This window comes from Lissotriton helveticus, chromosome 6 (genome assembly GCF_964261635.1).
Source record: "Lissotriton helveticus chromosome 6, aLisHel1.1, whole genome shotgun sequence".
Lineage (NCBI taxonomy): Eukaryota > Metazoa > Chordata > Amphibia > Caudata > Salamandridae > Lissotriton > Lissotriton helveticus.
The window spans coordinates 850,479,625-850,504,332 of NC_136067.1; the positions used below are offsets into that span (position 1 = coordinate 850,479,625).

The 24,708-nt window shown below is 39.5% G+C and overlaps 1 long non-coding RNA gene across 1 annotated transcript in view; it reads right to left on the reverse strand.

Moving 5' to 3' along the window:
• LOC144761562 (uncharacterized) overlaps nucleotides 1-17,361 on the reverse strand; it is a 38,920-nt gene extending 21,559 nt beyond the window's left edge. Inside the window, exon 1 of the long non-coding RNA XR_013595787.1 lies at nucleotides 17,248-17,361. This is a non-coding gene — a long non-coding RNA (uncharacterized LOC144761562). The remainder of the gene's footprint in view (nucleotides 1-17,247) is intronic.
• Nucleotides 17,362-24,708: the final 7,347 nt, after the last annotated feature.

Sequence of the window (24,708 nt, forward strand, 5' to 3'; positions counted from 1 at the left end):
AAAATAAAAAAAACGTGTGTTAACATGGTGTCGTATCCCTCAAGGGTATACAGAGATCCCATTGATCTTTAATCAGATCTTGAAAAAGAACCTTGAGAGTCTAGTGTTGCTGCAGAACTCTGTTCTCGTGCAATACATTGACGATCTCATGGTTGCATCAGAAATGGAGGATGCTTGCAGGATCAATACCATTGCTTTATTGAATCATTTGGCAGAAAAAGGACACAAGGTGTCCCCAAATAAGTTGCAGTACTGTTTGAGTGAGGTACAATACTTGGGCCGTGGAATAGAGGAAGGCAAGAGAAAGGTGTCACCAGATCGAATTGAGGCAATCATGAATATGGCTGTACCTACCACTCAGAGGCAAGTAAGAATGTTCCTAGGGATGGTTAGGTACTGTCCCCAATGGATTCCTAATTTCTCCCCGAGGGTGAAGCCTTTGCAGAGGCTGACACACAAGGATGTGAGTGATCCGGTGCTATGAGACAACAACTGTTTAATGGCGTTCTTAGACCAGAGAGAGGGTCTGTGTCCTGCTCCGGCGCTGGGAATGCGTGACTACAGCAAGTCTTTTTCACTGTTCTGTTGTGAACTTGAAGGTTGCGCATTGTCAGTTCTGACTCAGAATTATGGAGGTGTACGTAGACCAGTTGCCTACTTCTCAGATACTTTAGATCCAGTAGCTTCAGCATTGCCCGGATGTCTCAAATCTGTTGCTGCAACCGGTGTCAGCATTGAGAGATGTGAAAGCATTGTTAAGGGCCACCCTTTGATTGTGTATGTTCCGCATTCTGTTGAATTGTTGAGGATGAGGAGTAAAACGCAGCACCTGACCAACAACAGATTCACACACTACGAGCAGGTCATACATGTTGCAGAGAATGTGACTCTGAGAAGGTGTTCTGTTTTAAATCCCGCCACACTGATGCTCTTGCCAAATGCAGATGATGAAGATTGTGAAGACCATGACTGTCTCGATGTGACTGAACTCTGCACCAAACCGAGACCTGACATTGTTGATGAACCTCTGCCTGACCCTGATGAAATTTTCGTCGTCGATCGTTCATGCTTAAGAGACAATGTTGGCCATTGAGAGCAGCGTTTGGTGTATGTACCATCACAGGAATGATTGAAGCTGCTTGTTTGGAAGGAGTATACTCCGCACAGGTGGCTGAAATCATTGCCTTGACTCGCTCCTGTCTGAACAGATCCGAATCACCATCTACATCGACAGCAAGTACGGATTCGATGTGGTTCATGATTTCGGACAGCTATGGCCTCAGAGGAGTTATATGACATCATCTGATACTCCCATCAGGAATGGAGAATATGTTAGGCAACTGTTGGAGGCTTTGCAATGTCCCAAAGAAATTGCTGTTGTGAAATGTGCAGCACATGGGAGGGAAACAGATTTTGTTTTACTCGGCAATAAGTACGTCGATTAGGTTGCACGCTTTTGTGCTGAGCAAGGGTGTATATTCACTGGAGATTACACAGGAGAGAGCCAAGAAAAAAATTAACTCAACATGATGTTAGTGATGGCAGACACTTGGGATGAGCTCAAGCGCCTGCAGGACGAGGTCTCAGAGTAGGAAAAGGATGTGTGGATCAAGTCAGAATGTGAGAAAGGGGATGTTGACATTTGGGTTTCGAATGATGGTCGAGCAGTGTTACCAGATGACCTTTTGAGCCCGATGGCAAGGCAGATTCATGGTGCTCTACACCTTGGAAGAGATGCAATGGTGCGAGTAGCCAGACAAACGTGGTACAATCCATGATTTCATGCTGTTCCTGAAGCGGTGTGTCAGAGATGTGTTACTTGTCAACAAATGAATGCTAGAAAGAAGACTGTAGTTACCTTGAGTCACATTGGGAGGTCAGGAGGACTCTTCAATAGGATGCAGTTGGATTTCATTGAGATGGCTAAGTGTAACAGATTGAGGTACATTTTAGTGGTGGTGTGTGTGTTTTCACAGTGGGTGGAGGCTTATTCAACACGAAGATGTGACACCCTCACCGTAGCAAAACTGTTATTTAGAGTGCTGATTTCTAGGTTCAGTTTTCCAACCTCTTTGGAGTCGTATAGAGGAACACATTTCCACAGCGAGATCATGAAGTTGCTTTGCACTGCTTTAAATGTTGATCAGAGACTTCATTGTAGCTATCAACCAGAGGCTTCTAGGATAGTGGAGCAGATTATTGGTACTTGAAGGCACAGATGGCAAAAGTGTGTTCGCCTATATCCCTGAAGTGACCTGATGCGTTACCCTTGGTGTTGATGAGTGTTCACAGCATCCCAGATAAGAGGACTAGCCTTTCCCTGCATGAGATCTTAATGGGGAGGGCAATGTGGTTGCCAGCGGTGCCAGCCACAGCGTTGATAAACATCACTGATAACTTAATTCTTGATTACTGTAAAGGACTAGCTGATGTGGTCTGTTCTGTATTTCAGTAGGTGCAGGCTGCCACTGACTCTGAGGAAGAAAGCCATTCTGGGAGTGGTCCAGAGTCAGATTCAGCAGAAGGAAGTGGTGCGCAGAGTGACCGAGAGGAAAGCCGAAGGGCTAATAGCACAGAAGAAGCGTGGCCCGGGAGGAAATGAAGGCTGAAACTGTGACTGACTCCTGAGAAGAGATCTTGCTCCTGTGTCAGAGGTCTCTGATTCGGAGGAGAGCAAAGAAGAGTAGAATCAAGGCCTGAGGAGATCAAGAAGGACATGGGTGCCTTGCCAGAGATACACTGCCCCTTGAAGGGGTGCTGACGATCACCGTACTGAATCCTCCAGTCTTGAGCAAGGTGCGAATCCTGATCTTACACAGGCTAGTTTTCCCGACGTTTGGATTTGAAGAATCGACTCATGAACTGGTAACTGTTCGTCTTGAAATTTTACAACATGTTTTATCTGTATAGAATCTGCACTCATTGTAGATTGTCAATGAACTCTGTTATGTAAATAGGTGTTTCAAAGAAGATAACCTAGGCCTGAGTGGAAGAAGAATAAACTTAGCGACTTACTGTAGAAGAAGAAAGAGGTTAAGGAAGTTTTCTATGAACTGTGTAAATAAGGAACAAAAGTGCTGTGAGGGGAATTTCCAGCTCATCAAGAAGCAACATTTGGACTGGTTAAGTTTCAAAGTGTTCATTGGTAAAAATCAAATCAGACAACGAGAATGGAGGCTGAACATCCAAACCGTACGTCCAAATGCATGATAGCACACTCATAGTAGTTATCATAGTGTCAGTTGTTATTTCGCATGAGATAGAAGTAGGAGAGGTAAGGGAACGCCTACACCTAGCACTTCAACCAAGAAAGAGGGTATCATAGGAGCTGAAAAGGCTTTGCTAGATCAAAATAGTCGTAGGTTGCATGTAGATTTGTCTGAAGGTGATTTTAAGCTTAATGCGTATGCCAAGCTGCTATAGAAGTATGTTGAGGCGATGGATGCATAAGATTCTTATGTATGTATGCAGTTGCCTGCCTCAGTGAATGAGGGTATTAAGTATGTAGTTTGTTCCTTAGTATATTAGTGGAGAAGTGTGGCTCAATGGTTAGAGCGGCAGACCCTGATGCAGAGGTTGTAGCCCGGGACCAGGGTTCAATTCCCCGCCTCGGCGGGTCTTAGGCTAAAAAATTACACGGACCTGATAATTATCGCCTCGGTGCCTATTCCAATCATGGAGTCCCACTCTGCAACTCTGGGCAATAGCTTGCTTAATCTCCACAACGGCCCCCACAACGCTAAGGATGCCTGGCCTCCACCTTGGGGGTGCCCAGGAGTGGACACCTCACAGGGAAAGCCAGGATGGGTTCCACAGCGGTATTCGTACAAGCGCCTTGAGACCCTTGCGGGTGAGTAGTGCGCTATACAAATATCAATTTACATTTATATTCTATGGGAGAGGCCATTATGAGTATTTCTTTTCGAATTATGATGCAGTGCTTTCGGAGGTACCAGCTTATAAGCACCTGAATAAGTACGATTATTATATGCAGGAAGATAGGGTTGGGAAGTACTTCATACCAGCTAAAACGCTGGATACCTCTTATGCCATAGACATAATCTGACTTGTTCACTAACAGATGTAGAAAAGAAATTTGTAGATCAAATAGAAGATAGATATAGACAGCTAACACAAACACGTCACACTGGAGATAGTCCAGTAGATTGGATAGATGAGGAGAGAGCTCACAGAGTGAAGGGAAGGTATGGCCCATAGCATTGGACCTAGTGCAAAAGGGGAAGTTGTGTTTGAAACGTGTGCAGACCTATTAAAATAAGATCTATGTAGGACAAAGTTCGTGTGATCATGTTTTCACTATGGAAGCGTCCGCAAAGGACTTTCTGCAAGGTTTGGTGCAAGTGGTGCCAACAGTATATTATGTGTGTGGAAGGAATGCTTATGTAAGATTGCCTGCTAATTGGTATGGTACATGCTAGTTGGGTATGATTTTTCCTAAGATCTACCACGCAGATTATTTGGAACTGCTGGAAGATAAAAAGCATTCTACAGCAAGGAGAGATGGAAGTAATACCAGGGTTAGGAGTGATTTTGAATGATGTGAAGATAAGAAAGTTGGCGACTGTTGTGGATCAATTGTTGACGAATACAGCTAAGTCATTGATACTCGTTGATGGAGAGATGTTATTGATAAGGATGACGGTGATGCAAAACCGTCGTGCTTTAGATGTCTTATTGGCAAAAGAGGGCGGAGTCTGTAAAATGTTGAAGGTTCAAGAGTGCTGTACTTACATACCAGATAACAGCAAGGAGCTGGAGAAATATATAAGAAACATCACTGTGATCCATAATGAGATTTAGGATCTGACTGAGGAGGGAGTTTGGGAAAAGGGGTTGGAAAGGTGGGAAGCTGGTTTGCGAATCTAGGGAAGGGTATCATTGGATATATTCTGAAGCCTATCATTATCATTGTGGTTTGTGTGGTTTGTTTGTGGGAATTTGCTAGAGCTTACCAGTGGTACAGTGCAAACCAAGATGAAAGATCCCTTAGAGAGCAAGAGATGAGGATGACCAGACTGCAGGACAGTCACTATCAGAATATATACAACCTATAGCAGTTCCGACAGGGTAGAGTGGCTATAAGCTCTGTTTAGGTCGGTTCTTTCTCCAGGGAATTGTGATTTTGGTGATGACACTAGTCATCAAAGGGGGGGAACTGATAAAGCATCAAAGTATTTTGGAAATTGTAGGGGTGCATCATAATCACCTGTAGTCAGCACCCACATATAATCCTGTGTTGAATTAAGTATTAATTATTAGAAATTGTGGATGTAATAATGAACAATGTATGTGTAGTGTAAGGGATGTGGCTCGTGTTAATTGAAAGAATAAAACGACATTTAAATGTAACTGCTTGTTGCAAATGCTTAATGGATTAGTTCACGTGTAATATAATGCATTAGATTTTAACAAGCACTATAAAAGTCTGCACGTGTAGAGATGACTAAATGTGCCTTAAGGTGAAGAAATGTAATGCTTATAAGAGTAATGTTATTAATGCGTATAGTTTGGGTGTAAAGGCCTAAATGAATGTTCACATTTTGCTATGAGAGGCCTGTTTGTGGTTTCTTATGTTAGCTAAATCGAGTAGGCCTGAAATTTATTTTCCTTGGGAAGGCTCTCAGTTGAAGGCAGTCAGCAGATTTGTCCATGCAATGTTAATTCGTTCACATGCTTTCCGTTACAGGTGCAAGGACACTTCCCTTGTTAGTTAGACTGATGCTCTTTGTTTTAGGAGTTAGGTATGGAGGAGACCTGTTACAGTGTTTCATTGGAATGCTGATAATTGGGAACGCGCTGGAGAAGCCCGAGACTCAAGGACAACTCATACATTCTTGTACGAAGTTCAAGTTTACGGAAAAGTACCTGCGCAAGCTGTTCAGCCAAAGGGGGTGTTTCAGGGCGTGTTCTTTGAGTTGATCATTTAGTATTAGGGAAGTTCCCCGGGGAGGGAAGGGTTGATGAGAGCAGACGAGGGCAGAGAGCCATTAGGACTGTAAGAGAAGGGATTGATTCTTAGAATGAAGACTTAGCTTTGGCTTCTGACCCTTTCCAACGTGAGTATACTTCTTAGGAATTCTTCACAAGCTGACACCTTTTCTCGATCTTGCCTGGGAGATGTTATGTAGAGATGTCATCTTAGTGCTAGAGTAGGGAAAGATTTAACCGATTATTTTTCTTTTCTGTAAAACTGATGAAGACTAATTTGGATATTGGAGCAATTGTTGCTTGTTAAATTTTCATAGAATTACTTATTCTTTCACGTTGCACCAAATTAGGTTAATCCGTAGAATTAATTTTGTATTAGTGCCCATGTATTTTTTCAACTTCGTTATGAGGTGCTTGTATGCTCAGTTATTTTTGGTTTTGTAATAAAAAACCTACATTGTAAATCGGAGTCAGTAATCCTTTCCGAGTCTAAATTGATTAGTATCTACTGATGGTGGTGAACATTTTGATTTTCTCCCCTTTACACTTCTCAGCAGATAAAAAGATCCAGTCGGCCGAGGATTCTTATAAATGGTAAGATCTGATAAAAAGGAGATAAGAATCCGGCGCACTCACATCCAAAAGTGTAAGATATGAAAGAAGGGCATTACTTATACTTTGTTCCATTCAAAGAGAACACTGTAACTTATGTGTCGTGAGTCAATGTGGTGGACGTCTTAAAACTGTCGAAAATTACATTCCAAGCTAAAAAAACATTCTTTTCCATACTTCCAAAATAGCTGCTACGTTACCTCCGCATGCACTATACGACTATATGCAGACAACAGCTACCTTGAAATTAGTACAAAATACCATCCAACTTCTATTGGCTTAGTAAAATGCCAGAGCAATTTCTTAAGCATCGACAAAGCAAAAAGCAGCAACCAACAAGCAGTGGCTCAGCAAGACAGATTAGCTTTGCTAATACTTGGTATTATTTTCCTTTGAGGTACTATGAGTGTTGTGCCTTCTACCTGTAAGAGTTTGTTAGATTTCCACGGTTGAAATGATTTCGATAAAGTATCAAAGAGCATGGTCCCTAAACCCATGGGATTTTTCACTTGAGCAACTAACATTACTCCTACTTATCCTTGCATATTATCTCTCAGGGAAGATTACCTCGTTTCATGGAAAGTGGTGTCAAGTGTGGTTTAAATGTCAAAGGAGTGGTTATAAGCCAGAAGTGTGTTTCATCCTTACTGCTCATGTGAGTTGCTGAGGATTCGGTGGGTGCTCTAGGTGATTTGATGAGTGACTGGTCGGCGTGCCTGCCATTCCTGGCTGGAAGGATTTGTATCTGTGCTCAGTGCGAGAGAGGGAGCTTGACCCTCTCCTGAGGCAGAAGGGAGAGTAGGGCAGGCTTTCTCCGAAGATGGAAATGGAAGGAAGTCTCGCACTTGAAGTTCTGACTGAGTGAGAAGGAGAGACATTTCTTCCCGAAAGCTGATCGCTATTGTATTGTCCTGCTGTGGCATGATTCATATTTGTCTGGTTCAACCAGTTAGAGAGAGTCTTGCTTTCCTCTGTTCTTGCAACGCTCTAGACATTACATACTCACACCTGAACGTTAAGACTGTTGACTACACTTTATGGGTTTCTGTCTGGCGAGTGCTGCCTTGAAATAGGGCTAGTAGAAGGGGTAGCACTTTAACATCTATGCGGAGATAAGTATTGCAATAGGTCTTGCCTTTCCCAGACTGATTGAGGTTGGTGCTTCTTTTAAAAATCATATATTGGAACCCATGGAGTTTTGTATGTCCTTTAATTAATATTCATGTACCAAAATGGCTTATTCTGCTTTCCCTGGAGTGAGGTAGAGGCATTATAGAGTTTGATCAATTCTAGCATGGGTACTGATTGGCCGGAAGTACCACTTGACAAACAGGAGAACTTCCTTGACCCTGTTGCAAACGTTCTGGTGGTTCTTCCGGATCACTGAAATATTATCGACGGACACATTATCGACTTACCAAAATATCGTTGACAAATTATCGAGAACAAAAATATCGACTTACTATACTTATTACACAAACTACAAAAATATCGACTAAAAAATATCGAGTACTAACTATATCGAAAACATAAATATCGCTTAAAAAAATATCGACTACAATTATATCGTTGGACATGAAATTAGCCCTAACACTACAAAAATATCGACTACAAAAATATAGACTACCACAATATCGTAAAAAAAATAATATCGAGTTCATGTTTGCACACTTTTCTTTCTAAAATACCATCTTTATCATCAATAAAAGTCATTTCTCTGTAAAAAAAACTTTTCACATATAATACCTGTTTCTTACATAAAATTACTATTAATCCACATTTACTATACATTCTATTACATGCATTTTATCATTTTCTATTATTCTTTGCATTTAACTAACATTTTCATTACTTATTTTCACATATAAATATATTTCATTTAAACACGAACCTGCTTTAATGCGGGAACAACCACATACCACCATTCTCACATCAACAAACACTCCAATTAACTTAAAAAAATTCAAACTAGCCTATACTATGCTTCCTTACATCCTACAACCAATCAAATCAAAGCACACATAACACATATACTATAAAAGGGCTACATGCATTCTACCATTTGTTGCTGCTACCTATCTGGAAAGTAGATGCCAACACTTTGAAGATTTTGTTGCAGAATAAACATCTTTAAAGATCCAGCTTACTAGCTAATTAATCAAGTAAGTAACACAGCATTTTAGTAGAAAACTACATTAGAAGTGCACTATTTTCCTTACATCTCCTAACTCTTAGACTTATTTTATTTTCATGTCTTCCTACTTTTCTGATAGAAACTACTCCAACACAATTCCTATTACATGGTCATATTTCTTCATGTGCAAAATCAGATAGTAAGTATATAATAATTCTCTGTTACACACCAACTGCTTTGTTTAAACACTAATTTACAAGAGTATTTATTTTTCATTGACATTATATTTACAGATATACAGAAATGGTGCTATTTCTACAGCAAAAACGATAAAACTAACCTAATTACACATGTAAGTATAGATGTGTTTGTTATAAAACGGCCAATTTCATTAATGCACATTTTTAAACAACATATCTTGCTTTTTACATCTTCCCTATAGATCATTTGAAAAATCCAAGATCAACTATAGCAAAACACAAAAATACCCTTCAGAAAAAAGTAAGTATAATTGTTATTTGCTAAAATGTTGGCACAAAAAACGCTAACTATATTCTTAACACCATGTTATTTATTTTAAATTGCCTCTACAGATATTCAGAAAACATCATACATCTATTCTACATATCATATGAAAACATCCTACACAAAATATACCAATATAGAAGAATCGCCTTGTAAAAAATGTAAGTATATTTATCATTTCTCTAAAACTGCCTAAAATAACACAGTCTATGTTCTTAACAACATCTTATCTATTTTATATTTCCTCTACAGATATTCTGAATACATCATACAGCTATTCTACCTACAACAAAGAAAACGACATATTTAGAAGTTAGTATACGTTTAAATCTGTTACATTTCCAAACGGTTCAGTATTAAAATTATAATATTTTGCTTTTATTTCTTCTATCTACTCTACAGATCATACCTGTACTAAATTGATGAACTCCAGCAATTACTACTATTCTACTATTTAAACAAGTAAGTATATGTAATGTTTACATCAAATGCACTAGTAGACAAAAATGACAACTGCTTTTGAGTAGGAAATACATTTGTTATATATAAACATTAATGTTGTTTTTCTATATTTTCATACCAACAGCAAATAAAGACATACATACAAGAACATCATTCAAAAGACATTTCTGCTTCTGTGACTACTACTTTGATTAACTGTAAGTATAAATGCATCACTAATGATGTTAGCACCACATAAGTAAAAAAATGTGTACTGATTTTGTTTCTTTCTACTCTTTCCTAGAACAAGTAAATCAAAATGACTGAAGGTGCAGAATTTGTCATGTCTCAGAAAAATAAATTGCTATTATGCTACATGGGTTATGTGTATAATCAGGAGAGACAAAGTGGTAGAAAGGTTTTTTGGAAGTGTACACAATATTACTCCAACAAATGTTATGGGAGGGCCACTACCAAGGAAACTAATGTGCTATTTACTAGAGAACATAATCATCCCCCAAATGTCACCGAAATTGAAATTAGAGATGCCTTAGAAAGTATTAAAAGTGCTAGCACACAAAGTGACAAACCCACCACCCAAATACTTAAAGAAGAACTGGTAAAAATCCCTAACCATGCTTCAGGGCAACTACCCTCTATTGATTCCCTGAAACGCACAATTGCACGCACCAAACGACTCACTAGCACAACCCAACCCAACCCAACTTGTTTTGAAGAAATTATTATTTCACCCGAAATGGCCATCACACACAATAAAGATAAATTTATTCTTTTTGATAATGAAAGCAGTACAAACAGAATAATTATGTTTGCAACTGCAAGTAATTTACGAAAAATCCAACAGTGTCCCCAATGGATGATGGATGGAACATTTAAACCCTGCCCAAAACCTTTTTACCAACTGTATTCCATCCACGGTTTATACCATCATTCTAACATACCTTTCATTTACTGTTTGCTACCCAACAAACAGCAAACAACCTACACCGAAATTTTAAATGTTCTCAAAACGGAAATCAATAATTATTTTCCCGAAAAAATAATTATTGATTTCGAATTAGCTATGATAAATAGCATTTTGAGAACATTTCCCCACACAGCAATCCAGGGTTGCTATTATCATTTTAATCAGAGTATATGGAGGCATCTCCAAAAATCTACTTTAAGTGTACTATACTCTACAGATAGCACCTTTGCCTATCAAGTTAAAAAGTTAATAGCCCTGGCCTACGTCCCTGTTACAGATGTTGCTGAACATTACAATTTATTAATTGACAGCGCATATTATAAGAGGAATGAGGATAAGCTAACACCATTGCTAGACTATTTTGAAGACACTTGGGTGGGAAGGTTGCACAGATCAGGACATCGACGCCAGCCCAAATTCCAAATCCCTTGGTGGAATGTCTATCTCAGTACTTTAAACCAAGAGGCGAAAACCAACAACAGTGTTGAAGGGTGGCATAATGCTTTCCAAGCAACTACAAACAGAGGCAAACCCACATTCCACAACCTTCTTGAAGCTTTGAAAAAAGAACAAAGCTATCAGGAACTAAGAATGGAACAATCAGTGTCACAAATAGGGCCCAAACTCACTAAACAAACCCAACAAATGTTCCGACTACTTCAAAGTCAAGTCACATTATACCCTACAACTAGAGGTTTAGAATACCTGGCAATAATAGCAAAAAGTCTTCTATAAAAATGTCAAGTAAATATACGAATGTCTTCTTACAATACTAATAAAAATCACATGTCATAAACATATATAATGAATTATAAATAAAACATATTTGTTTGACAAACTTTTAAAAAATATGTAAAAAAATTCGTAACAAATATGCAATGTTTATAATTTTTTATAACATACACATAACATTAGAAATCGACATTTCCCACCCAATCAAAATTGTAAAATAAATACAAAAAATTTTTAGAATTAAGAGACGCAATCAAGGAAAAATCAATCCATACAATCCAATCCAATATCTTACTATTCCAATATGGGAAACCCTCAAAAACCCGAAAATAAATTGTAAAACGTAAAAAAACGCTCCAGGAAATCCCGAAAACAGTAGTGTGTACACGTTAGGATTTAAAGTTATATACACACAATTTTAAAAAAACGGTCACGCATATCAAAGTATCAATCCGATTCGAAACCCTCCAAAAAACCCGAAAAAGGTTTAAAAAGTGAAAAAACCGCTCCAGGCAAACACGAAAAATAGGAGATAAAAGTCAAAATATAAGCATAATAACTTAAACATTTGTTTCTCCGTTAAAAAACACGCTTCCTTCCATGTAGTTTTCATGCGAGGAACCGAAACCTGTAAAATAACATACATAACGAAAGCCACCCACAAATACCCCCTTCACATTTGTAAATATACTAACAATTAACATTAACCATGTAAGAAGACATTTCCGAACAATTAAAATTAGACTTGAAGGAAAAAAAGCACGACACATCTATAACGCAGACTTTTCACCCAAACGCTACTTAAACTAATAATACATACACCAAAAAACACTACAGAGTTTGATTACACCCTCAAACATGACCACTTACTTATAATTAGTATTACAAAATAACCTTACCTCTCTCCAAGCGAAGCAACTCCCAACCGTGAGCTTCTCCAGTCCTGAATGGAGCGCAATAACCTTACGCGGTAAAAAAGTAGTCCCCTTAACCCATTTGTGTAAAAGGATAATAGAATAAACAATGTGAAATAAAAAATATATAATACATACACATGTATAATGTAACAAATTAATACACTATACTCATGACAAATTTCCTTTATTAACAAAAAATAATATATTTAATATTAATTAATATATAATATGTATTATATATTAATAATATAAAATAATTATGTAAAACTTTGAATAAAAGATGTAAATATTTAGTTATTCTGTATATTTATAAGAATAATTTTGTGTATAATTTTTATAAAACATTATAAATGTTTATGGGAATAATTAATAATGATAAATAATATAACTTATTTATTGTTATTAATATAACAAGTAGAACCATTTAGTATATAAAGAATGCCCTGAAAAAAGTCTCTATTTTATCTGTGAATATAAATATTTTTGTTAATAATCAATGAATGTTTATGTTTATTAATTAATAATAATAATAATTATTAAAATAATTATTATTTTTATTAATTATTAAAAAAAGATTATATAATTATTTATAATTATATCAAAATTATATAATTGCTTTACTAATATTCGATAAATACCAGATATTATAATTAAACATATTGTTTCCCTATACAATTATAAACTTTACAACCAAAGCGATTTATATGTTTTATGTAAAAACAACATTGTGTGAAATATACACCAAGAAAATTTATTTTGGTATTTCAATTTATCCTAAGAAATGTAATAATAGTCATGTTACTTGTTACAAAGAAATATGTATTATATATTTTATTATATTAATATTTAATATTAACATTATTAAATATTAATGTAAGAAATATATAACAAATCATTGTTTAATGTATTTCTATATAAATACTTTAAATTGTAAATGACTGATGGGAATATGTAAAATTTACTGAAAGAATCTAGTAATCCAAATTATTGTTTACATTGACCACATGTATATAAATGTAAAGATGTTATTGTGTGAATAATAAAAGTAAAAAAAAATGTGATGTTATATTTGTTATTGATTTTATTGTAGTACACAATAAAAAAATTAAAAATTGTTTAATAAACTAATTTGAAAACATCTATGTTGCATAATTTTTTATTATTAAAATACAGTAATGAACAAATGTATACAAATGTGCTGCACACTGACCAATTTTATATGTATTGTTACTACTCCAGTCAATCTAAAATCATAGAAGCTGCAGGACACTAGCAAAAATTATTTTACTATTCCTACTACACTCAAGGTAATACCATAAAATGTGGTGGAGACTAACCAATGTATTTTTATTAATCCAACTCCAGTGTTGGTAATATTACTGATGGTGCTGGACACCAACCAATTAATAATTAGAATTCCAACTCCACTCTAGCTACTGTCTGGAAACATGCTAATACATAAATAGTTTTTATCTAAATAAAGTGTACTAATGTAAAGTTATAATAATATCTATTTTCGTGTGATAAATTTTATGTATCACTGTTAAGTTAAACTATACATCAGCACTCTAAAATACCCAAAACTGTCCCAAAACACTAAAAAGACCCCTTGACCCTAAAGGCCAAAACTGACCCAGAACACTACAAATACCCCTTTATCAACAAACTGAAAACTGACCCTGAACCCTACAAATACCCCTTTACCCACAAACTGAAAACTGACCCTGAACCCTACAAATACCCCTTTACCCACAAACTGAAAACTGACCCTGAACCCTACAAATACCCCTTTACCCACAAACTAAAAACTGACCCAGAACCCTACAAATACTCCTTTACCCACAAACTGAAAACTGACCCTGAACCCTACAAATACCCCTTTACCCACAAACTAAAAACTGACCCTGAACCCTACAAATACTCCTTTCCCAACAAACTGAAAACTGACCCTGAACCCTACAAATACTCCTTTCCCAACAAACTGAAAACTGACCCTGAACTCTACAAATACCCCTTTACCCACAAACTGAAAACTGACCCTGAACCCTACAAATACCCCTTTACCCACAAACTAAAAACTGACCCTGAACCCTACAAATACTCCTTTCCCAACAAACTGAAAACTGACCCTGAACCCTACAAATAATCTTTCCCAACAAACTGAAAACTGACCCTGAACTCTACAAATACCCCTTTACCCACAAACTGAAAACTGACCCAGAACCCTACAAATACCCCTACAACCACAAACTGAAAACTGACCCTGAACTCTACAAATACCCCTTTACCCACAAACTGAAAACTGACCCTGAACCCTACAAATACCCCTACAACCACAAACTGAAAACTGACCCTGAACCCTACAAATACTCCTTTCCCAACAAACTGAAAACTGACCCTGAACCCTACAAATACCCCTACACCCACAAACTGAAAACTGACCCTGAACCCTACAAATACTCCTTTCCCAACAAACTGAAAACTGACCCAGAACCCTACAAATACCCCTTTACCCACAAACTGAAAACTAACCCTGAACACTACAAATACCCCTTGACCCACAAACTGAAAACTGACCCTGAACCCTACAAATAGCCCTTCACCCACAAACTGAAAACTGACCCTGAACCCTACAAATACTCCTTTTCCCACAAACTGAAAACTGACCCTGAACTCTACAAATAGCCCTTTACACAAGAACAGAAAACTGACCCTCAACCTCAAAAATACCCATTTACCCACAAACTTAAAAATTTCCCAAATCCCACTAAATACACCTTCACTCACGACTACCAAAATTACCCTGAACCCTAAACAATTAACCTATAACAAAAAATATGAAACTAAGCCAGAACACTATAAATAATAATGAACACAACATTAAACATAAATATATAAAAAAAACAAATATATTTCAAAAAACTATTATAAAATATATTATCACATTACCTATAATAATAATTTAGATTAATTAATATTGTTTAATTCCAATTAATTAATTAACATCAACATTAATTAACACATTACATTTAAATGTATACAATTAATGTAATTAAGTCATTATTATAAATTAATTACCAATTAATTTATTTAAATGATATGCAATATATTAATGACATCATTAACTAATTATAATTAATGTGTTAGCAATTAATAAATGTAAATAATATACTAATTCTTAATACAATAAATCACTAATTATTATTAATTAATAACCAATGTATCAATGAAAATCATATACAAAATATTTGTTAAAATATTAATTAATAATAATTAATTAATCAATTAATCAATTTAATAATATGCTAATTAATCAATTAAACAATTAACTAATTAATATTAATTAATTACCAATTACAATCTAATTAAAACAATTACCACACATATATTAACTAATTATTTATTATTAAATTACTTCCCACCCTATTCCCCTATAAACCCACAACCCGCTCCTAAACATTAATACAATGAATCACTAATTATTATTAATTAATAACCAATGTATCAATGAAAATCATATACAATTTTTTTTAAAAAATATTAATTATTAATAATCAATTAATCAATTAATCAATTAAACTATATGCTAATTAATCAATTAAACAATTAACTAATTAATATCAATTAATTACCAATTACAATCTAATTAAAACAATTACCACACATATATTAACTAATTAATTATTATTAAATTACTTCCCACCCTATTCCCCTATAAACCCACAACCCGCTCCTAAACATTTGGTACTATTTATTTATATATTATATATATATTATTTTATAAAATCAATATTTTCTAACATTTTCTCGATATTTTTTACTTTCACTATATTTCGATATTTTGTCTAGTCGATATTTTTAAGTCGATATTTTTGTATTCGATATTTTTGGGTCATTTTTGCAGTCGATATTTTTTTCAACGATATTCCTATAGTCGATATTTTGTTAATGTCGATATTTTTCCGTCGATATTTTATCCATTCGATATTATGTAGTCGATATTATGTCCAGTTACCGGTTCTTTCTTATCAAGGACAGGACACAGGGACACTTCTTCAGGTCACAGGTTGATTTCACACTATAAGGGGAGTAATACTTAGTAAAGTAACGTTAACCTACCCCTAAAAACTTTGTAATATCTGGAACAGGCACGCAGAATGTTCAATTATTGACAGCAACCACGACTAGCTGGAGCGGGAATAATACGAGGTGCAATTCTAAAAGGCAGAAACTCACCTGATAAACGTGCATGTGAGTCTGGGTTAAGGATCGCTATCCAAGTCAACATATCGCTGTGGGGGGGGGGGCATGGAAGTCCCTTCAGTAGACCCTTCCCAGCCCCCTAATAATTTCCAGATCCTCACTTTTTGCTCGGTGACCAGCATAGACTCCCCTGCTCACTTTTATCATCTGCTCAGAGCTGACAGTAAATCGGAGCAGAAACATCTCTGTAATCAGGGACAGTGTTATGTATGTATGCTAACTCGCTCTTGTGCTGTGTCTCGTTCTCCTCCTCGCTCCCAGCTTGCTTCCACTGTCTAGGTGTTCTAGATTGCGGTACAGTTGGAGAGCTGAGGGAAGAGAGTGGAGGTGTTTCTCTGCTGAGCGAATGATCTTCAATAAACCATATTATTTCATCAATTTGCATTTTCCCATCTTTACAATTTGGCGACTTGTGACCAGAGGAACTCACGCTGATCTCCTTAATTACTGGAGTTGGATTTCGTGGATTTGGAATTTACTTATATGGATCGTTTTTGAGGTGCTCCACATCGTTTGGATGCCACCTGCTGCCTATTCGCCCTCGTTGGTGCATGGATTGGATACAGGTTGTATTTACCTGTTGGCTTTGATTTATTTATTGAGCACTCTCTCCCGTCCTAATGCTGGTTTTTTTTTTTGTTTTTTTTAAACAAGCAAACTGCCACTCTTCAGCGCGAGCATCTTACCTCGGCTCGAAGAGTTCTCAGCTCAGCAGAGTTCGCCTTGATTGTTCTACATTCCTTATCGAAGGTCTGACTTGCGCATCTACGCGGTGTGCGCATTCCGTTGGGGTCACGTACTTTGACCTTTGCGTGCCGCCATTTCGGATGTGAATTTTGTATATACTTCGGTGACACGCACACCTGCGCTGCATCAAATTGACATTTCATGCGTTATAGCAGTCATCATTCTGCGTTTGTAAAGCGCGCAGTTGCGCTTGACTGAACCTTCATTTCTGCTCACAAATATTCTGAGAAATGTATGGTTTCGAGGAGCAGACGCTAATTAAGGATTTGTATACACACTGCTCTCCATACAGTTCACGGTGATGTGCACACCTTTATTGAGTTTCTTACACGGTGATGTGCACACCTTAATTAAACTTCATCATCATTAATGCATTTATACATGGTTATGTGCACTCCATGTTGTTTCCTTCTTTAAGTATTCATTTCTCTTAGGCATATTTTGTATGTGTATGAATTGCTTTTACGTCAGTGATGTGTACACTTTGAGGTGCATATTTGTACTTGCACAACTAGTGCTAATTTATTCTTGACAATGACTACATTATTTTTTTATTATTAGTTTTTTTTTTCTTTTGTCTTCCAACATGACAAGCCAAAACTATTCTATTCAACCTCCTCAAGCTTTTTGGCCTGCAGGATCCGAACTATGCATGAAATGGTCGGAATGGAAGGCTTACTTCCTTAACTTGATCGACACCATTGACGAGGAAGGAAAAATTACACCTGATAGGAAAAAGAAACTTTTACTACATTCTTTGGGTCCTGGTGGGCTTAAGGCTTATGAAGGGATGACAAAAACTTTGGGTGGTGGTGATGTAAATGTTTTTGATGCTATTGTAAATGATTTTGATACTTATTTTGCACCAAAGGTGTGTATTGATATTGTCAGATTTCGTTTTTTCCAACGTAAACAAGAAAGTACTGAAACTGTTGATCAATATGTATCTGCACTGAGAAAACTTGCTGAGGATTGTAAGTTTGATCATTTGGTAGATCAGTTTATTAGAGATCAAGTTGTGATGCACAACAAGGATCCAGCTGTTCAAGACAGACTGTGGATTAATGGTGATGCTGAACTCAAAGATGTTCTTAGTATTGTCAGGAAGGCTGAAATGTCAAGCCGTAGTGCAAAGTTACTTAAACAGGATGCTGCTATTGCTGAAACTTCTGCTGAAATTGTTAATAAGATTAAAGTAAAAGCATCTGGTTTTAAATCTTCAACTCCTGTTAGACATAAAGTTGAGTCATATAAGAAAAAGGAGTTTGACTGCAATCCTAGTTTTAGATGTTTCAGATGTGATAGTCCTTCACATTTAGCCTCAAGCAAATTTTGCCCTGCTTTAAAGCAGCGTTGTTCCAATTGTGGAATTGTTGGCCATTTTACTAGAGCATGCAAAAGGAAAGGGGTGGTAAAAAAGTTAAGTGCTTAGATGAACCAGATTGTGAATCCAGTGATGGTGATGAGGGCATCAAGAAACTTACCATTAAGGATTCCTGTGATGAGTCTATTCACCATTTCATTTGGAACATAAATGACTTTGACAGTAAGTCGTGCAAAAAACCCTTGTGTTCCATGATTATTGGAGGAGTTACTGTTCAAATGTATGCAGACTCTGGTTCCCCTTACACGATTATTGATGAAGCTACTTGGGAATCCCTTTTTGCTAATAGATTATGTAACACACTTTTTGTTTCAGATATTCAACCTGAGGGGTATTCTGGGGAAAAGATTTTTATGGTGGGATTCAGACCCTTAGTTTTTAAGTTTAAGAACAGAGAAACTTCCAGTAAGTTGTATGTTGCTAAAAAGGGGCCAGCTGTCTGAGGTTGGAAGGATCAGGGCAAGCTAGACATAATTCTCAATCTAAATAGTTCTGAGCCCGTTATGGTCCTTAAAGAAAATGATTTGATTTGTGAGGAGTTGTTGAAGAAATTTCCGAAGGTTTTTAATGGAAACATTGCGAACCTTAATGAATTTGAACACAAAATTGTGCTAAAATCTAACGCTTGTCCTAAAGTGCACAAAGTGAGACATATTCCCATCCTTCTTAGGGATGATGTAGAGAAAGAATTGGATAAACTTGTTAAAGCTGATATAATTGAGCCTATAGAGTCTGCCGAATGGATTTCTCCAATTGTAGTTGCCAGACGTAGTAATGGCAAATTAAGATTATGCATTGACCATAGGCATTTAAATAATAATATCGTAGTAGATAAATTTCCCCTTCCCAAAATTCCTGAAATGTTGTCTCTTGTAAGAAATGCTGGGTGGTTTTCATCTATTGATTTATCTGCTGCCTACCATCAGATTTCATTAGCTGAGGAAAGCAAACATTTGACAGCCTTCATCACGGCTTTTGGCTGTTTTCAATATAAACGTGTAAGTGAAATGTGAAAGTCGATAAAAGGAATGGAGCTGTCCAGAGGCTGTAGGATCGATGGGACCACGCTACACTAACTTCAGGTAAGTAATAGGAGGCCCACGGAACGCGTGTGCAGAGTGTGAACTCACACGCGAGATGCGTAACAACGTCTATGGACAGTACAGTTCAAGTTAAAGGTAAGTATGGACAATCTTGACTAGGTAGGACAACAACGACTGTGGAAATGGACACTAGGACAGTTAGACTACCCTTGAGCACCGAAATGCTCTCGTTACCTCACCCACGGGCTGCGGGTGCATAGGTGCCAAAGTGTGTCGGGTTCTCGCGTTGAAGTCTATGGAGCCTGAAAGAAAAGATGCTGCAGGCGACCAGGAGGAAGATGTCCGGTGCGATCCAAGGGTGGATCTGTGAAGAAGAGGACCTGAAAGCAGAGGGGACAGTGTTCAAAGTCACTAGCCAGTGACCGGTGTGGAACCAGAAAGGAACCAGGTGCTGTGGTCGCGATCAGGTGAAGAGTGGACGCTTGACTCTGCAGCCACGTGGACCAGGAGGTATCTTCGATGACCAGGATGGAGGCACGAGCTGTCCCATGCAGGCTCTCGCTGTCGGCGGTGTCGGATCCGGGATTGGAGTCAACAGGCCTTGGCAAAGGCAACCCACGCGGTGAAGGGAAAAGACGTCTGGTGCGGACTAGGAGAGTCCGGGGTGCCCCTCTTTTGGAAGGGAGCAAGGGCCAGTCTGGAGCAACCAGACCAGCAGCAAAGATTCAAAGGTTCGTCGTCTAGGAGGCCACTAGCCAGCCGGCAAGTGACCAGACAACGCGTCGAGCAGCAATCAAGCAGAAGGGCCCCACGCAGATCTCGTGGAGGCTGGAGGGCTGATCTTCGGTGCAAGAGCTGCTCGGGGCTGGGGCTTCTCAGTCCCCAAAGCACTTGCTCGAGTTTACCTCAGGAGTCGTGCTGGAAGCGAAGTGCAGTTTCTTCCAAGATGGCCGGTCCCACGTGTCTCGTCGCACCCACGGATCTCAGCTGTGCTGCAGATGTAGGTTGAGGTCGGAGAGGTCTGGGAATCCGGGTCTCGTCGGGCTCTGAAGTCTGGATCCTCGAGGGAAGACGACAAAGGGAAGCCGCTGGACGCTTGATGGTGCCTGCAGTTGCAGGGTGGACACTCCTTGCCCACAAGGGAGATTCTTCAGTCTTCTGTGGAGCAGAACGTCGAAGGACAGAGTTTCTTCTTGTTGAATAGTTCAGGATAATCTAATTTGGAATGGGACCAGCTCCTACCTTTATTCTCCTAAAGGGGGCTGCACTACTGACTAGGTCCCTCCCCTGGGTGGGAACAGGAAGGGGGTGGTTACACCCCCTATCCTTTGTCCGGTTTCGCGCCAGAGCTGGGGCAGGGATGCCCCAGCAACTGGTTTGAACCGGTGTATGCACAGGGCACCTTGTGTGCCCCAGGCATGTCTTATTCCTTTCAGGCCTATCCCCCAATACACAAAATCCTGTCTGGGGTGGTGCTAGCACCTCCCAAGGCAGGAAACCCTTTGTCCAAGCCATCCTTGCTGGAAGGACTCCCAGCAGCAGGAGGTCAGACTTGTGTCTGTGGTGGCAGCATCCATTTTGTGATGCTGAGGCTCGAGTTAACTTTAACCGGGGTTCACAGTTACATACATGTCGTGTCCGTCTAGAAGGGTGGAATGCAACCCCGTCGCCAGAATTGGCAAGGGGGTAGTATTCCAAATCGTATGACACCTTACTCGACATGTTTTGATAATGTTATACCAGAGTTAGCATTTAACCGCGAGGTTGATAATGCACTTAAGAGTATATGGTATAGCGTTATCATGGAACAGCTATTGGGATTTGGTTCCGCAAGCTGCAAACGGGCTCAGCTCATGCCAGAGCACCATCTCACATAATTCCAAGCACTCTGCCTTCAGGATTGATAAGGCCTTCCATAGGAGTGACTGATAGGGATATATGTGTCCATTTTAGGGTTAGATATAGGTATACTATATCTATAGCAAAGGGTGATTACACCACCTTGCCCCAGCTGTCATGCAGCCAGTTTTGTCAGTTTTAGATGGCCAGCCTGGGGTGGCATAATACATGCTTCAGCCCCTGGTAGGCCCTGGGTACACCTATGCCCTGGATACCTAAGGCATACTGTATAGGGACTGATAAGGTGGCCCAGTACCAATTGGTAAATGCACCTAAAGTACATGGTTGTCAATTTAGAGAGAGAACAGCTAGGCTGTGGGTCTGATTAGCAGGCCCACAGCCAGGGAAAGTCGTAAACCAGTGAAGCAAAAAGCAAAAATCTGGGGTGACCATAGGATTGCAGACCCCACTCTCCTACATGACCCCCCCCCAAACTTAGGGACATTAAACTAGCCTTGCCCAGGTGAGTCTTCCTGTTCTAAGTGGAAATACCTGGAGAGACCATCTGCATTGCCATGGTCAGTCCCTGGTCTGTGCTCCACTGTAAAGTCCATCCCCTGTAGGGAAATGGACCACCTAAGAAGTTTGGGGTTTTCACTCTTCATCTGATTTAGCCACAAGAGGGGCCTATGGTCGGTCTGAATCTTGAAGTGAGTTCCAAACAAGTATGGCCTCAACTTCTTCAGGGCCCAAACCACAGCAAAGGCCTCCCTCTCAATAGCTGACCAACGTTTCTCTCTAGGGATCAGCCTTCTGCTTATAAAAGCAATGGGCTGGTCATGACCATCAATATTCAGTTGAGATAGAACAGTTCCCACACCCAACTCAGATGCATCTGTTTGGACAATGAAGGTTTTGGAGTAGTCAGGACTCTTGAGAATAGGTGCAGTACACATGGCCTGCTTTAGGTCATCAAATGCCTTCTGACAGCTAACTGTCCACTGAACTTTCTTTGGCATTTTCTTGCTTGTCAAGTCATTAAGTGGTGTCACAGTGGACCCATAATTTTTGACAAACTTCCTATAGTAACCAGACAGGCCCAAGAAAGCTCTGACCTGTGTCTGGGTGGTTGGAGGAGCCCAGTCCTTTATGGCCTGTATCTTGCTCTCCAATGGTTGAACCTGGCCTCCACCCACAAGGTGGCCCAGGTACACAACCTGACTCTGCCCTATCTGGCACTTAGTAGCCTTGATAGTGAGGCCTGCCTTTTGCAGGGCCTCCAAAACTTTCCTCAGGTGGATCAGGTGATCCTCCCAGGTGGAGCTAAAGACAGCAATATCATCTAGATATGCTGCACAGAAGTCATCCAACCCAGTGAGAACTTGGTTCACCAACCTTTGAAAAGTGGCAGGTGCATTTTTCAAACCAAAGGGCATCACCACAAACTGGTAATGACCTCCTGGGGTAGAAAATGCTGTTTTGGCCTTGGCATCCTCAGCTAACCTGATGTCAAATGTACTTAAGGAAGTTGCAGAAGCCAACTTGTCTATCAGTTTATCTGCCCTAGGTATTGGATGGGCATCTGTCTTAGTGACAGCATTGAGACCCCTGTAGTCTACACAAAACCTCATCTCTCTCTTACCATCCTGGGTGTGAGGTTTAGGCACTAGAACTACAGGACTAGCCCAAGGGCTCTCTGAGGGTTCAATGACTCCCAATTCCAACATCTTTTGGACTTCTTTCTTAATGCAGTCCCTGTCGTGGTCAGGTTGCCTGTAGATTTTACTCTTGACAGGCAGACTGTCACCAGTGTCCACCTCATGGGTGCACCAGTTTGTCTGACTGGGGGTCAGTGAGAACATTTGCCTGAAGGATTGAAGAACCTGTTTACAATCCTCTTGTTGATGGGCAGAGAGGCTGTCAGAAAAGACTACACCATCTACTGACCCATCATCAGGGTTCTGAGTGAGCAGGTCTGGGAGAGGGCCACTCTCTTCCTCCTGCCCCTCATCTGTGGCCATGAGCAAGCCCATGTCCTCCCTGTTGACAAATGCCTTGAGCCTGTTTACTTGAAGCACCCTGTGGGGGCTCCTGGGAGTTCCCATGTCCACCAAGTAGGTGACCACTCCCTTTTGCTCAATGATGGTATGGGGTCCAGACCATTTGTCTTGGAGAGCTGCTGGGGCCACTGGCTCCAACACCCACACCTTCTGTCCTGCATGGTAAACAGTTAGGACAGCCTTTTGGTCATGCCAAGCTTTTTGAAGTTCTTGGCTGGCCTCAAGGTTTTTAGATGCCTTCTCCATGTACTCTGCCATCCTGGAGCGGAGACAAAGTACATAGTCCACTATGTCAAGTTTAGGCTTTTTGAGAGGTAACTCCCATCCTTCCTTCACTAGACATAGGGGTCATCTTACAGGATTCCCAAACAGAAGCTCAAAAGGACTGTAACCAACCCCCTTCTGTGGGACCTCTCTGTAAGCAAACAGGAGGCAGGGTAAAAGGATGTCCCATCTTCGCCTAAGCTTTTCAGGTAACCCTTTTATCATCCCTTTGAGGGTCTTGTTGAATCTCTCAACAAGCCCATTGCACTGTGGGTGATAGGGTGTGGTAAATTTATAATTTACACCACACTCCTTCCACATTGCAGTCAAGTATCCTGCCATGAAGTTTGCACCTCTGTCAGAGACAACCTCCTTAGGAAACCCCACTCTGGAGAAAACTCCAAGTAGGGCCCTGGCCACAACAGGAGCTGTAGTGGTCCTAAGGGGAATAGCTTCTGGATACCTGGTGGCATGATCCACTACCACCAGTATAAATCGGTGCCCAGATGCTGTTGGGGGGTCCATTGGTCCAACAATGTCTATCCCCACTCTCTCAAAGGGTACCCCCACCACAGGTAGTGGTATAAGGGGGGCCTTTGTTGTGCCACCTGATTTGTCACTGGCTTGGCAGGTGATACATGAGCGACAAAACTCTTTAGTGTCCTCAGACATATGAGGCCAGTGAAAGTGTGGGGCAAGCCTGTCCCAAGTCTTGTTCTGGCCTAAGTGACCTGCAAGGGGAATCTCATGGGCTAAGGTGAGAAGGAAACCTCTAAGAGACAAGGGGATGACCAGCCTCCTGGTAGCACC